Source organism: Gorilla gorilla, chromosome 4 (assembly GCF_029281585.2).
Source record: "Gorilla gorilla gorilla isolate KB3781 chromosome 4, NHGRI_mGorGor1-v2.1_pri, whole genome shotgun sequence".
Taxonomy (NCBI): domain Eukaryota; kingdom Metazoa; phylum Chordata; class Mammalia; order Primates; family Hominidae; genus Gorilla; species Gorilla gorilla.
Window position 1 is genome coordinate 163,027,654 of NC_073228.2, and position 16,752 is coordinate 163,044,405.

Genomic DNA, 16,752 nt, shown 5'->3' on the forward strand with positions numbered 1-16,752 from the left:
ACTACTGTAACTTGTATAAAATTAACTTGAAAAATTCACTTACTCCAATAAAACTGTGATTTATGTAGCTCATAAGAGGGTGAATTTTGAATATTTACTCTATGAAAAAGCCTAAGCAATTCAATAAAAACTTGATAACTGCACGTTTAGTTTGCAGCATCTTGTACTCTGTGCTTTTCCTTATTCACTTACAATCAAAATTGAAGTGCTAAATTTACAATCCAGAGAACTCATAATGTAGATACAGGTAGAGGAAACATTATTTACAATATCATTTCCTTGAATCTTTAAAGTTAAATATGGTCTAAAATTCCCATAATCTGCCTTCAAGTGTTCATCAAATTCTTCCCTTGATACACAGATAAGCAGGCACGTGGAAGACGCCAGGCATTGAGTCTGCAGCCCCTGTCTCTGCACAGACCATGATAAGTAGTGGGGGCGGGGGGAGGGGGGGGCGGAAGGAGGAAATGAAAGGCAGTTATCAGGACAATTTACTATTTAAAGGGACAATTCAATGCCATACTGCTTTATATGGTAGAACTTCAAATTAATCCAAAAAAATATAAAATAGGGAAACAAGGCAGGGCGCAGTGGCGCACGCCTGTAATCCCAGCACTTTGGGAAGCCGAAGCAGGCAGATCATGAGGTCACGAGTTCAAGACCAGCCTAGCCAATATGGTGAAACCCCGTCTGTACTAAAAATACAAAAATTAGCCGGGCATGGTGGCGCACACCTGTAGTCCCAGCTACTCGGGAGGCTGGGGCAGAAGAATTGCTTGAACCTGGGATGCAGAGGTTGCAGTGAGCAGAGATCACAATACTGCACTCCAGCCTAGGCAACTGAGCTAGACTCCGTCTCAAAAAAAAAAAAAAAGGGCAAACAAAACTGGGTAAAGAGCAATTTAAAGAGTAAAGATAATTCTGGATTGTTGGCTCTGACAATATCCTTTTAAGAATTTTGCTGAGAAATCTAAACACATTTCCAGCTTTAGCAGTAATTTCAGACATTACAGGACAAACGAAAACATTTATTTCTGCAGAAAATTATAGTGACAGATTGCTATGCTATGGTTAAATATTTGTCAGTATTTCCATCTTACCCTCCAATTTTCATAGCTTCCTAGTTCACATAGTCAAAAAGCTAAAGGCAACACAAGTTGGCACACTATCAATAAAAGCTTTTCAATAATCATATATCAACCATTCCCATAACCCAAATGTTTTATGTATATATCCTGCCAATAATATAGACTTAACATTTTTATAGATAAGTACTGCAATTCTGATTATTTCACATGAACAAGATCATTTTCATAATTTTCCTACATAAGAAAAAATATTATTGTAAAAATCAGAACTAAATACCATGTCCTAAGAAGGAAAAATGCACTGAAAAATAAAATCTCTAACCTTTAATATTTATTGCAAACCAACCACTGAGGAATCTAAATTTCTCAAAGCCCATGATATTATTATTTTTTCTAATCCCAGGAAAAAATACACCAAAACATTCACAGAAATTGTTGGTAAAGAGTTTAATGCATTTTAATGTGTATAAGCCATCTAGATAACTTCAGGAATTACAGTGGAAAGACTTACTTTGGTGAGCAAACTGATAACCCAATACCCTCTTGGGAATTTATTTCAAAGTAATATTGAATAGATTTTCTCACAAACCACCAGCCACCATATTTGAAAATCACCACGTACTGAGATGACAGTATTACTGACAGTCTTTATACTGCCATCGAAAAGTAACTATTTTTCTATATTCTGGAATCCAACATAAATCATTACTCTGTTTTTATAAGTAACAAGAGAGGGAGGAGCTATTACTGATTTAACACTTGTAGCCCATATTTATTTCATTTGATTTGGAACCTTTCTCTTTTTTCAATGCTTTGCTATTTTAAAATGTGCCCATTTTCACCATTTATTGTGGCTCCTAAACGGGTAAAGAAGAAAATTCAAACTAAACAAATAACTAATCCTGCTTTAGAAATCAAGATCTGCTAGGGAAGAAAAACTCCCTAATCCGTACAGAGGATCATCTCTATTACAAAAGTCCATTAGCAGAATGGTACATGTTCCCTCTTTATTTCCACCCACCACTCCTGCCTAACAAATATAATAAGAAACAGAAAACAGGACATATTTCTATTTCTATAAAGAGAAAATACTGGGTCCTGAAAGCTGTCAATAAAAAACAATATCCAAGATCCCCCTCTACTACATAGTCAACTCGAGACTGAAATGTTTTTAACAAGGACTTTGGATAGAATTAAATATGCCCAAATAAACGAAACTAAACGTTTCATTTATTTCTATACGTGAATGTTATTTTAGGAAGTCAGTGGCAAGCTGGTCATGTATAAAGGCACTGACGAAAGAAATTTAATACATGGAAAATCAAAGAGAAAAAAATTTCAAAACCTTATCACTTTGAACCCTTCTAAAGTAAAAGAGCACATGATAGTTATCAACACAAATAGGTACTTTACACTACACTTTAGCACCACACACTAAACCAACATCAAAAACAAAACTTTAAAATATTCATCTTCTTTGCAAGTATTTGCAATTACTCATACCTGCCAAATCACTATATCATACAAACACGAAGTAAAATGGAGCCTTCTCTCCTGATCTAGAGAATACCTTTATAACGTTGCCTAATTTATCCTGTTCCAGATTTACTGTCAAACAGGGCTAATCAGCATATCCTAAAGTACAGGGGAGCTCAATATTCTCTTGAAAACAAAATAATACCAAATAATCTTAGAAAATAAGCAGGAGAGGCCGGGCGCGGTGGCTCACGCCTGTAATCCCAGCACTTTGGGAGGCCGAGGCGGGTGGATCACGAGGTCAGGAGATCGAGACCATCCTGGCTAACACGGTGAAACCCCGTCTCTACTAAAAATACTAAAAATTAGCCGGGCATGGTGGCGGGCGCCTGTAGTCCCAGCTACTCAGGAGGCTGAGGCAGGAGAATGGCGTGAACCCAGGAGGCGGAGCTTGCAGTGAGCCGAGATCGCGCCACTGCACTCCAGCCTGGGCGACAGAGCGAGACTCCGTCTCAAAAAAAAAAAAAAAGAAAATAAGCAGGAGAGCCGAAAGCAGAAAAAACCGAAAGGTTTAACACACCCAAAGCCAAATACATAAACTTCCTACACTGTTTTATCTTCCATGCAAGATTTTAAAATGTCCTCCTTGAACTTTGAAAAGAACTGGGAAAGTAATATCCAACATGATGTGTCTGCAGGTAACATAAACTAAATGTGACTCAAAGATGTTTTACACAGTAAAACAGCTAAAAACAAACTAAAAAAAAAAAAAAAGGCATTTCTTTCCAAAAACCACGAGAGGTGCAACAAATGCTAACCAAAAAGGAGACCTCAATGAGTTCATTAAATGACTTTCTCAAGCTTAGAAGCAGCAATCGGTAATTATGAAAACAGTAATGTCTTGTAGAAGTATAATGCTGTACAGTTTACCATTCAAATTTGTGGGTTAGAAAACACAGGGGGCTTCATTCTACACTTTCCTGAAAATATGGGATTTTAGTTTTGAATATGAAGAAACCAAACAAATCGTCTGAATAAGAAAAATGTAGGTTTTTAAAGTCACAGCTAATCTCTGAAGAACTATGTCAAATAAGAGAAATGAAAAATGTGATTTTTTTCATTTCTCTTGAGTTCTTCAAAAAAAAAATACTCACACCTCCTAAACTTTTTTTAAAAAGACAAAGAAAAAAACAATGACACGTGACCCAACTTAAAACTATTCAGTACAATACTTCTACACCTTCCCCCTAAAAAAGAAAAACAAAAATCATCATTCACCATTATCTCCTTTCTTTCTCCCAACCAGTTAAAAAAAAAAATTCTACCATCAACTGAAACTGATCTTAAGAAAAGTAAATTTTCGGGCTGTCCATCTGTTAGGATGGTAGGCCTCACTGAAAATGTTAAGAGCACAAAGCTAGAGCCTAAAATTCTAAGTAAAAGCCCAGAACTGAGATACCAGGAAAGAGAACGCATTTCTTACATAAGCAATGGCACATGTTTTAAATATAGCTGGTCCTCCCCACTCCCACTCGTTGCTAGCTAACTTTGTATGTACCTGATCTCCACATAAACTACTAGCAATTCTGTGGTTTCTCATCATCTCCCAAACCGCAAAGACAGGGAGTCTACTCTGAATACAAAGGCCATCTTTCAACTTAAGGAACAGAGAGAGGAAATAAAACTGCTACCTCTGCCATCGGCCGCTCAGCCTGGGTCACGACTGCAGCACCGACAGCTCATTCTTTTGGGCATGATTCAAGATTCAGTAAAACTGCACACTCCGTATTTTAAAAAACAAAAAGACACACAGTCCTCTCCTTCCCTTTCAGACTAGTTTCCTGTTTACTGCAGACTGCGACGCAAGGCCATCCATTAATCTTTGATGCCTGCTCACTGCACAGGCCCCTTCCTCTCTCTCCGCACCTCCTCCCACAACGCCTGCTGATCTCAGATGCGTTTGAACTACAGTAACCCCAACCCAGCTCGCGGCAAGCAGGCAGCGCAGCAGCAGTAGCAGCAGCAACCGGGCCGCCGCCGCGGGGCTAAGAGATTACGTTCAGCAAAAACTCTGCCAGGAAAGAGGCTCGGGAGCTCCCCTCCTATCTCGCCAAGGGTGCTGACTCTGTCGCGCCACGCCACGTACCAAAAGGCTCGCGAAGAAAAACGCGGGCGAAGTTCAGCATCCCCGAACAGAAAGGGAACTCATTCCAGAAGGGGGGTTCACGGGTCTGAGGGTCCTTGGGTGGGGAAAGCAGTATTGGAGGGAGAAGACAGAAGGGATGGCAAGACAGAGGAAACCACGGGGACAAAAAGGAAGGGATGAGGAGCCCTCTTACTATAAAAAGGGACTGACGGACGGGATGCAGAGCAATGGGCCCCCCTCGAAAAATGGACTGGCAGGCCCTTCCGCACCCCCAAACAACCTCGCACCACCTGAAAGCGGGGAGCTTGAGTTTGGGGCTGCGTAGATCAAAGCAGGGTAAGACGAAGGGAAAGAGGGAGGGGAGCTTGGAAGCAAAGTGAACAAAGAGGCAAAAGAGGCAAAGTTGGAAATGGAAACGAGAAAGGGAGCTAGAAAGGGGCCGCTCTGGAAGGGTCTTGAAAAAGGCCTAGAAATGGGATGCTGGGGAGGCAAAGGGGGACAGCCCCGAGGAAGGGCATCTCAGGAATGTAAGGGAGCGCTCCAGGCCCTGGGAAGAGGAAGGGATGGGAGGGCGGGGAGGCAGCCGAGGCCCGGGAGCTGGAACAGAGGGGGCTTTGCGCGGGGCCCACGAGGGGAGAGCAGGGTCGGAGGGAGGCGAGCACCGCGGGAGGAGCTAGAGGATGGGAGGGAGGGGTGCTGCGGATGAAGAGGGGATGTGGACTCCTCCAAGGCTAGGGAGAAGAGGGAGGTGAAGCGAGATAAAAGGAAAGGGGCGAACAGGGAGAAGAGGAAGGAGCCTGCGACGCGATGGGGGAGGGGAGGGAGGCCGTGGGAAGCGGCCGGGGGGCGCGGGGATGGGAAGGGGCCGGGCGGACGGCGTGGTCACCTCAGGCTGCGGACTCCCTCCCTGGGGAGCGGCGCTGCCGGCGGGCGGGCTCCGCAACTCCCCGGCTCTCTCGCCCGCCCTCCCGCTCTCCTCGGGCGGCGGCGGGGGCCGGTACGGCACGGCTCACAGCGGCGGCTCTTCTGCGCCGAGCCTCGGATGCTGCTTCTGGGGAGGCGGAGGCAGCGGCAGCGGCAGCGGCCCGGCCCGTACGGTCACCATCGTCCGCGGCAGCAGGCGCTCGCGGGCCGAGCCCCTCAGCAGCCGGCGCCGGCGTCGGCGGCGGCGGCGGCCATTGCCTCCTGCGTTCGCTCCTCCCGCCCCCAGCGCTCTGCGGCGGCCGCGGCCCGACTTCCGCACTCTGCGCCTGCGCGCGGCCCAGCCAGCGCGGCGCGCCCCTCCCGCGCGCGCCCGCGCTCACTCACAATCGCGCCCGCGGAGTGCTTTCCGCACCGCCTCCGGTGCGTGGGCGGGAGACATAAGCCTCGCCAAGCCGATACAGCCCGGCTCGGGTGGCTATGGAGAGGCGTACCGCAGAGACACCTGGACGCGCACTGTGACAGGCGCCATTCTGACACACGTGCTCTCTCACTCCCAAACACCACGGGCCGCAAGCGCTCACACCCACACTCACCTGCAGGGACCACGTGGGAGAATTTGAAGGGCTGACCCTGTCCCGGTGCATTCGCAGTAGCAATGATGCGAGAATTCGTTTTAACCTCGTCACTGACTGGACTAGACTGTAAACTCCTTGGCGTCTGGGATGGCTCAGCCGTGCCCAGCACCAAGTGCAGGCACTCAAACCCCTGTGGAGTAAGTGACTGGATGAATGAATGCATTGGAACTGTTCACTGAGTATCTGTAACAATTTTGATCCCATGGTTTGGTACAAAGAATTTTATTGCAGTATGAAATTAAATGGTGTTTGTGTGTTTGTCTTGTCTTTGCCTAAGGTTCAAAACAGGCTAATGTATGTTTTCCCCTCCCCAACGTAGAGGAGTTCCACTTTGTCTGTCTCTGTGCCAGTCTCTATCACAGATGCGCAATCCTACCCTAATTTAAATGTCCACACCTTTTAGGGCAGGAACGGTTGCCCAGAATACATAGCCTGAAGCATACTGTGTGTTTACACAACGATAGTCTTCTGGGCTTGGCAAGACTTCTCATTTCCCGTTTGTCTACCACTCTGCCTCCCCACGACCTTCTGCAACCCCCACTTCTATCTCCCCTGTCTTCTACCATCACCAAAACCCCTCCACTGTTTCTTGCTTTCTCTTTCGTTAGTTCCTGGGGAGCCAGTTGCTATGAGCACCTAGCCTGGCCTTAGATGTTGAAAGGGCCAGTGTACACAGAAGATACACACCCAGTGATGGGTAAGATGTTGCAACTATACTGGGTCATGCTGAAATTGTGAAGCCTCAACTTCTTCATGTGCAAGAGAAATTAATGTACTGTAATCTCGATGTCTGTGTTGAGGACCCTCCTTGTAAATTCAAGTCTCTGGCCTCTGCTCTTTGAATGGTAAACCCCCAATTCTGAACACTCTTGTATCCTGCTGAAATTGTGAAAGCAAGCTCTGTATTTAGAAAATGCAATCCCTGGAGGTATCAGTCAACCAAACTCCAAGTAACTTGCCTTCCGTTAGTTTGATAGCTCTGTAGGAATCAAGTGTTTAAAATGTGTGGGAATTGTGTATATAACTCACTATAACCACCTTTCATCCAGGTGCCTCAGACTACTTCACCATAGTCATAAATCCTGTCACATCCCAGGGACGCAGTTCATGAGTCTCTTTATCTAGCCTGGTAAGTAAAAAAATTACAGAGGTCACATGAATAATGACTGGAATAGGAAATGGACCAAGATAGCAAGGCCTTATCTTGATCCCCTCCCTGTTTTAACAACTTTACATCTGACTGAGTCAAGAAAACCTAAGGCCAGAAACAGATTACAAAGAAGTCAAAATGAACGTAACACTAAATTCTAACTTTATTTATTTATTATTCTTGGATAAATGGCAGAATCCTGAAAATGTGATTCTAAAAGGAAGTATGGTTGCTGGATTTGCGTGGTTTTTTTGTTTGTTTGTTTGTTTTTTGAGACGGAGTTCACTCTTGTTGCCCAGGCTGGAGAGCAGTGGCGTGATCTTGGCTCATCGCAACCTCCGCCTCCTGGGTTCGAGCAATTCTCCTGCCTCAGCCTCCCAAGTAGCTGGGATTACAGGCATGCACCACCACACCTGGCTAATTTTGTATTTTTAGTAGAGACGGGGTTTCTTCATGTTGGTCAGGCTGGTCTCTAACTGGATTTGTGTTTTAAATGGAGGAGAGGCCTACTTCAGCTCTTACCTTTCCTTTTTTTAAAGTGGAGAAAATGGCTTCAAAGCCCTGTAACCCTCACTGTAAGTATTCTGGACTTGTAAAAGCAGGAAAAAGTCACATGTCTTTTTACCTTTTAACTTAATAGCAGCTGCCTGTAAATGCTGAAGTTCAAAACAAGAAAGAAAATTACTCTGGTAATGAAAGGGTTACTGCTATTATAGTGCTGCTAATCCAGTTATGGGAAAGCTCCACATTGCCAGAAGCAGGTAATTAAACAGAACTAAAAAGCAACGCAAAAGAAAAAAGAAGTGGGGGTGGGGCAGGTGAATCGAGGGCAGCTTAAATAAAAGAGCTCAATCAAGTGTAGAGGAAGTACTTTCTAGAGGCACCCAAACCCACCCAAATCAGGAAAAGCCAGGAGCTAAATTTGTCGTTAAGTACCTGGAAGAAACATAAGGAAATGTCTAAATGCCACAGCTTGGTCATAAAAGGAACTTACCCAGGGTGCTAGAAGGAAAGAAGTGGTATGTTTATGACTGCCCAATGGCAGACCATTCAGGATTTGAATGGTTATCTTCCTTCCTGTCTAAATGCATCCAACATTGAGGAGGAAGTCAGCACAAAGTTTGAAAGAGCGCATATATGTTCCAGTTCTAGCCATTCCAAAAGACTCGTTCCTGAATTCCTGATAGAGCCAACTATTGCTAATAGTCACATAGAAATAGTCTTGTGTTGCAAATCCGCAGGCAACTGATGGCCACCTTATTATGCACTGCCTTCTAAATCTAGAGAAAATGATATAACAGATTTCACATGTTGGGGCCAAAATCCAAAGAACCTTGGATAGCCAGCATTGGGAATATGAGGGAGAATTTTCATGTCTTCATTTCTTCACACACTTTCTTGTTCCTAATGTTTTCTGGGCACTTTGAGGTTTTCTTTATCCAATTCAAACAACCAGATATTCAAAGATATCCAATTCAATAATCAACTCCCTAATTAGAAGAGTAAAGATAATATATAGAATCCATTCAACCTGGCTATCCTCATGGTTTGATTTTGAGAGCCAACTCTACAAGGAAAACTATAGTTTTGTTAGGCAACATTATTCAGTAAAGGGAGGTTCACTCTTTTTTTCATATATATATATATATATATACAGCTTAATTGACATATAATCCACCTGTTTTAAAGTGTACAACTCAGTGGTTTTTAGTATATCCTCAGAGTTGTGTAACCATCACCACAATCAATTTCAGAACATTTCGTCATAACCTCCCGCCGGGGAAAAAAAAACCCATATCCATTAGCAGTTGCTTACCTTCTCGTCCCAGCCCTCAGCAATCATTAATTGTTCTGCAATCACTAATCTTTCTGTCAGATTTGCATGTTCTGGACATGTCATATAAAGAGAATCACACAATATGTAGCATTTTGTGTCTGGCTTACTTTACATAACATTTTTGAGGTCCATGCATGTGTAGCATGTATTGCTACTTAATTTTCTTTTCTTGCCAGATAAAATTCCATTGTGTAGATAGATATACCGTGTTTTGCTTATTCATTCATCAGTTGATGGACACTTGAGTTATTTCCACTTTTTGGCATTTATGAATAGTGCTGTTATGAACATTCATGTACAAGTTGTTGTGTGGACACATTTTCATTTGTCTTGGTAGAATTACTGGGTCATATGGTAACTCTATGGTTTCACTTTTTGAGGAACTGCCAAATAGTCTTCCAAAGTGGCTGCATCATTTTACATTCCCACCAGCAGTATATGAGAGATTTACTCTTCTATTCAGATGCTTCCTATCTGCTAGCTATGGGACCCTGTGCCAAGTGTACGTAACTTAAGAACACCTCCATTTATTGTCTGTAAAATAGGGATAGTGATAATATCTACTTTGCGGGATTGTTGTGAAAAATAAATGAAGTGATGTGTGCTAATATTCTTGGTACAAAGTCCTCAATAGTTCCCCCTCCTTCTTTTTTTTTTTTTCCTCGAGACAAGGTCAAGCAGTCCTCCCACCTCAGCCTCCTGAGCAGCTAGGACTACAGGCATACGCCACCACACCAGCTAATTTTTGTGTTGAGACAAGATATTGCCATGTTGCCCAGGCTGGTCTGGGCTCAAGTGATCCACATGCCTCGGCCTCCCAAAGTGCTGGGATTACAGGCATGAGCCACAGCACCTGGCCTAGTTCCCTTTCTTCTGTCTGTAGTATTTGATTGTCAATTTTTATTCTCTAATAGGGAGATAAAGATGAAATTGTAAGTTTATATTAACACTAAGTGATTCATATGCATAGCTGGTGCTGAATAAACACTTTTCGTGGATAATTGTAAACAGCAATAGAACTTATATTGTTTTAACACCAAAATAAATGTATTTCTTTCTCCCTGGTATGGAACTAATACCTGAGACTATAAGAAGAGAAAGCATAGAAATAAGTCAGCTTTTTTGTTTGGAATTTTCAGATTTTTCTGAAAACATTTTTTATTTCCCCACATTTTAAGAGTTTCAAACATATAGAATTAAAAGAATATTCTAACGATCACCCATATGCATACCATCTAGATTCAACAATTGGTAATTTTTGCATGTTTGCTTTATCTATGTGTGTGTGTCTTTTGCTAAGCTATTTTAGAGAGCTGCAGAGATCAACACACTTCACTCCTGAATACTCCAACATGCTGCTTCTAAAAATTTTACCAATTACCATTACCGCACCTAAGAAAATGGAGTATAGTTCTCTACATCCTCTACTGCCCAGTCAATACTCAGATTTTTCTCAGTTCACCTCAAAATATCTCTAAAGAAGATCCAATCTGACAAGCCAGCTTTGCTTTTCATCAATCTGAGCACTTGTGACTGTTTAGAATCACTAACATCAGCAGAAAAAAATTGTATTTTTGCTGTTGTTTTCAGATTTTAGCTCAACTGGCACCTCTGTTCTACCCAGCTACTTTCTTTGCCTTGGTTCTGATTAAGCCTGAGGTAGGGAGTAGTGCAAAACTGTGTGTTGTTGTTTATGTGTGATGATATTCAACTAAATAAAATGGACATTGATTGTCATAGACATTTGTTAGCTACCTCCTCGCTATTCTTCTCCTCTTCTTCTTTCTAATACCAACTTGAACCTTGAATAAACAGGTGGTCTGTTGGCCATTGACCAGGAATGGGCTCCACCAGTTTATCCTTTCTGCCTTAGTGCTTAGTCCAGGGAAGGACCCGTGAGCCACATTGGGCCAATCAGAGGTAAGACTAAACATCAGAGGTTTTGACTGAGCTATGAGAAGAGCAAAGTTTCTCTTTCCTGCTAGACCTAAAAAAGGAAACCTGTAATCCCAGGAATTTACTGGCAGCTATCTGGGATACAAAAGGAAAGAACCAACTGAAGATTTAGCCAACAGAAGAAAGAGAACCTGAGACAAAAAAGAAACCAGGACCTGGTCACAGTGTAAGAGCTCTAAGCCTTATCTGAAGCCAGCATGCCGACCTCCTCACTCTTTAATTTATATTACCCAATAGATTACCTTTTTTGGCTTAAGCCAGTTTGGGTTGTGTTTTCTATTATTTACAGTTAAGAGTCCCAAGGCATTCAATCCTTATAATTTGCTTGTCACCCATCCCTGAGTATAATATGCTGCTATGAACATAAGGAGGTAACTAATAATAATAATGTTAAGTACATAAAAACACAATTGTACAGCTCCACATACTATTATGAAATACAACCATTTAACCACTATCCAGAAATATAAGCTTGTCCACATCCCAGAAGACCCTCACATGCCCTTTCATTCACAGCTGTCTCACTAGCCACAAAGGTAATCATTTTCCTGACTTTAATGTAGTCACTTTCTTTTCTTTCTTTGACCACCTAACTATGAATTCCTGAAAACTGTAGTCTAGTTCTGCCTGTTCTTGAATGCTATATAAATTGCATAAAATAATCAAGTATTAGATTTTTTTTCCTTTTTTTTTTTTCTTTTTTGAGATAGAGCCTCTCTCTGTCACTCAGGCTTGAATGCAGTGGCACAATCTCAGCTCACTGCAACCTCTGCCTACTGGGTTCGCACGATTCTTCTGCCTCAGCTTCCTGAGTAGCTGGGATTACAGGCATGCACCACCATGCCCAGCTAATTTTTGTATTTTTAGTAGAGACAGGGTTTCACCATGTTGGTGGCCTTGGACCCCTGGCCTCAAATGACCCATCCACCTCAGCCTCCCAAAGTGCTGGGATTACAGGCATGAGCCACCATGCCCAGCCTAGATATTCTTTTGTGGCTAGCTTTTTCTCCTTAACATTGTGAGATTCAATTACTGTGAGGCTACAGTTATGTCATTTTCATTGCAGTATAGAATTGTCCTATGAATAGAACATGATTTAATCATCCTAGTGCTTATGAACATTGAATTTATGAACATTAAAGTTTCAGTTTGGAGCTATAGGTATGGTGAATCATGCTGCTGTCAACATTTTTGCACTTGCCTTCCTGGTCACCACGTGTACACATTTCCCTTGAACTGCTGGGCCACAGGGCTACGTATCTTCAACTTTCTTAGGTAACTCCAAACTGTTTTTCAAGGTGATTGCAGCACCTTACTTGCCTAATAGCAATCTGGGTCCTGTTGCCCTGTCTCCCAGCCTACGATTGCTATTGTCAGACTTTTAATTTTAACCATTCTAGTGGGGTTTTTAACTTGCATTTCCCTAATTGCCAATAAGATTGAGTACTTTTTCGTATTTTGGGGGCCTTTTTAGATTTCCTTTTTGATGAATTGCTCAAGTCTTTTCCCCAATTTTCCCTTACGTTGTCCTTTGCTTATTGTTTTCTTTTGTAATTCTTTGCATATTATGAATGCAAGTCCTTTGTCAATTATGTGTCAAGCAAAATGTTCTGTTATGTAGCTTCCCTTTTTAGTCTCAAAATGATGTCTTTTGAGGAAGGTAAATTTTTAGTTTAAATTTAATATTTTTTATTTGTAATGCTTGTTTTAAACCTGTTTTTTCTGTGCTCCACAGCACCATCTCTGTCATAAATTGAGTGTGCATATCTGAATAGATCTGTTTCTGAACTTTCTATTCTATCCCACTGGTTTCTTTGTTTATCCTTGTGCTGACACCAGACTGCTCCAGTGACTCTAAGAAGCTGATATGTGGTAAAGCACATCTTCCCACTTTGTTTTCTTTGTTTTGTTTTGTTTTCGGGAGGATCTTGGTTCTTTGCATTTCCATATCAATTTTGGAATCAGCTTGTTGAGTTTCCCAAGATCGTGCTGAGGTTTTTAGTTTCCACGTAGATATTTTACATATCTCTTGTTACATTAATTCCTCCATGCCTGGTATTTTTTTTATGTGATTGCTAATGGTAATTTACTTTTTTTTTTTTTTTTGAAGAGGAGTCTCTGTCTTTCATCCAGGCTGGAGCTCAGTGGCACAGTCTTGGCTCACCATAACCTCTGCCTCCCAGGTTCAAGCGATTCTCCTGCCTCAGCCTCCCAAGTAGCTGGGATTACAGTTGCCCACTGCCATGTCCAGCTAATTTTCGTATTTTTAGTAGAGATGGGGTTTCACCATGTTATCCAGGCTGGTCTCAAACTCCTGACCTCAAGTAATCCCCCCATCTCAGCCTCCCAAAGTGCTGGGATTACAGGTGTGAGCCACCCCACAGGCCGGAAATTTGCATTTTATTGTATGTTAGGCTTTGAGGATGTAACAGTAAATCTCAAGAGTCTCTGACCCCAAGACCTTCCAATGTCTTAGAGTGGGGGCAGACACATAAATGATGTGGGTTGGTTATCACAGATATACAAAGTGGTGTGGGTTAGTTGTGATAGAGGTGAGAAAATGTTACCATGAAAATGCAAATAGTGTGAAGTGGGTGGGATTAGCCCATTTGTGGGTTCTTGAGGTGATGGGGAGAGATATTCTGAGTGTTGAAAAATGCATAGGAGTCAGCTGACCGGGTGCTGACTCACACCTATAATCCCAGCACTTTGGGAGGCCAAGGTGGGTGGATCACCTGAGGTCAGGAGTTCAAGACCAGCCTGACCACCATGGTGAAACCCTGTGTCTACTGAAAATACAAAAATTAGCTGGGCGTGGCCAGGCATGGTGGCTCACGCCTGTAATCCCATCACTTTGGGAGGCCAAGGTGGGTGGATCACCTGAGGTCAGGAGTTTGAGACCAGCCTGACCAACATGGCGAAACCCCATCTCTACTGAAAAAATAAATAAAAATATTAGCCAGACATGGTGGCATGCACCTGTAGTCCCTCCCAACTACTCAGGAGTCTGAGATGGGACGATGGCTTCAGCCCAGGAGGCGGAGGTTGCAGTGAGCCGAGATCACGCCACTGCATTCCAGCCTGGACAAAAAAGCCAGACCCAGTCTCAAAAAAAGAAAAAAAAATCTTCAAACAACCCATGGAGAGTCAACAGCTTCTCACAATAGTTGATCAGTTATAAAAAGCCAGCTAGCTTCTACCAGTTAAGATACCAGTAATAGTGGTGCCAATTGTTCAGATTATATGAAATTACAACTCCTATGTGTTATATATTCTGTAATGTGAAGCAACTTGTGCACCCTGCAAACCAGGGTCCCTTGTAAATCACTGCATGGAGTAGTTTCATGGAGTAATAGGAGAATCAGTGATATTGTGGGTCCTCTTTTATCAATTATGTCACTTACCACTGCATATCCATATATTCTTTTTAATAAACTGCTATATATTTAAAAAAAAAAAAAAAGATGTGCACCCAGAAGTGAAAGAATCAAGTTTAGGCACCTGCCAGATGCAGACAACCTGAAGAACACCAGCAACCTGCACTGCCTCAGCTGGCTTCTGCCCAGGTGGGGTCTGATGCAGCTGCTGGTGCCTGGGGAGGATTTAAGTCGGGGAGAGAGAGCATAAGGTGACCACAGGCCCTCACAAGTGCAGAGAACTCTCACTTTTTGAATGGAGATTGAGGCATTTAATTAATATCTTGACACATTTCTAATTACCAAAGCCAGACTGATTTTTTACTTAAAGTGAGTAGGACTGCCCACTAATTAAGAATTCTTGATATCTGTCCAAGTTTCCACTGGAAGGCAGAAAAAAATTACTCCTTCTGAATACTTAAAGGGATAGTGAGTGATAAAATCAGATTGCATTTTGATTGCATCACGAATCTTGCGAGTTACTTCCAGAGTGTAAAGTTCATATAAGAAAGGATACTCAAAACAATTATGATTGGATCTCAGATTTACAGAGGGAATGGGGGGAAAGATGAGGTAAGCTGGGGCCAGTCCAGGAGTTAAGGAGGGACTTTTCATGCCATGCGAAGGAGTTTGGACTTTAACACAGAAATCAGTTAAATGCTGAGGAGTTGACTTAGAAGAGTAACATTTAGGGCATTTACTATGTTTTAGGTCCTGTACTAGGTAGTTTACATGAATTATCACATTTAATTATCATGAAAAACCTATGAAGTAGATAGTATAATTACTGCCATTCTAAAAATGAGAGAACTGAGGCATAGAGAGGTCAAGTAACTTGTCCAGAGTCACACAGCTAGCAGCAGCAGAACTCAGATACAACCCAGACTTGTCAGGGTTCTATGTGTATATCCCCCATTATGCTGCACCTGCTTCCTGTCCCACTGATAATGCCAGGATAGGTGATGAGTTTGTTCACAGAGTGTAGAACTCAAGCCCCACTGGTGTCTCCTTAGTAATGAATGAATGATTATTTTACCTGAAATGACTATATAAACAAAAGACAACAACACTTCAGGAATCTTCCCTGTGAGTTATCTTTGTTTTTGTTTTTGTTTTTGTTTTTTGAGACAAAGGCTCACTTTGTTGCCCATGCTGGAGTGGAGTGCTGTGATCTCGGCTCACTGCAACCTCTGCCTCCTGGGTTCAAGCGATTCTGCCTCAGCCTCCTGAGTAGCTGGAACTACAGTCGTGCGCCACCACTCCCAGCTAATTTTTGTATTTTTAGTAGAGATGGGGTTTCACCATGTTGGCCAGGCTGGTCTTGAACTCCTGACCTCAGGTGATCCACCCACCTCGGCCTCCCAAAGTGTTGGGATTACAGGCGTGGGCCACTGCGCCAGGCCCCTGTGAGTTTTCTTTGATGTCTGATATGGTTTGGCTGTGTCCCCATCCAAATCTCATCTTGAATTGTGGCTCCCATAATTCCCACCTGGGAGGTAATTGAATCATGGGGGCAGGTTTTTCCCATGCTGGTCTCGTGATAGTGAATAAGTCTCACGAGATCTGATGGTTTTATAAAGGGCAGTTCCCCTGTACACCCACTCTTGCCTGCTGCGATGTACGACATGCCTTTGCTCCTTCTTCACCTTCCGCCATGATTGTGAGGCTCCCCCAGCCATGTGGAACTGTGAGTCCATTAAACCTGTTTTTCTTTATAAATTACCCAGTCTCAGGTATGTCTTTATTAGCAGCATGAGAACAGACTAATACAATGTCTCCACATTGTTTCACAAAATAAGAATGTTTGCTTTGGGTCATAGACTTCTGAGTAGAGTGTGGCTAATTAATTACTCTTTCTAAATGGGAAATGGAGGTGGCGGCTAGGAGAGTGCAGACTAGAGTTACTCTAACTGGGTTCAAAGCCTGGCTCTGCCTCTTACCAGCTGTGTGACCTTGGCCAAGGTACTCAACTTTTCTTTGCCTAATTTCCTATTCAATAACACCTACCTCACAGGATTTTGTGGTTAGATGTGTCATTATACATATAAAGTACTTAGAACAATGTCTCACACAAGGAAAGCAGCATTGCTATGGTCTGAACGTTTATGTTCCCCCAAAATTCAT

At 42.7% G+C, this 16,752-nt stretch overlaps 1 protein-coding gene across 2 annotated transcripts in view; it reads right to left on the minus strand.

Moving 5' to 3' along the window:
• RNF145 (ring finger protein 145) overlaps window positions 1-5,945 on the minus strand; it is a 51,841-nt gene extending 45,896 nt beyond the window's left edge. Inside the window, exon 1 of one of the 2 annotated variants that reach the window (XM_019028276.4) lies at window positions 5,597-5,945. The gene's annotated coding sequence lies outside the window, so the exon portion shown is untranslated. Of the gene's footprint in view, window positions 1-4,255; window positions 4,614-5,596 lie in introns of those variants that run through there. The other variant, XM_063706904.1, reaches the window with a different exon arrangement.
• Between the last annotated feature and the right edge of the window lie 10,807 nt (window positions 5,946-16,752).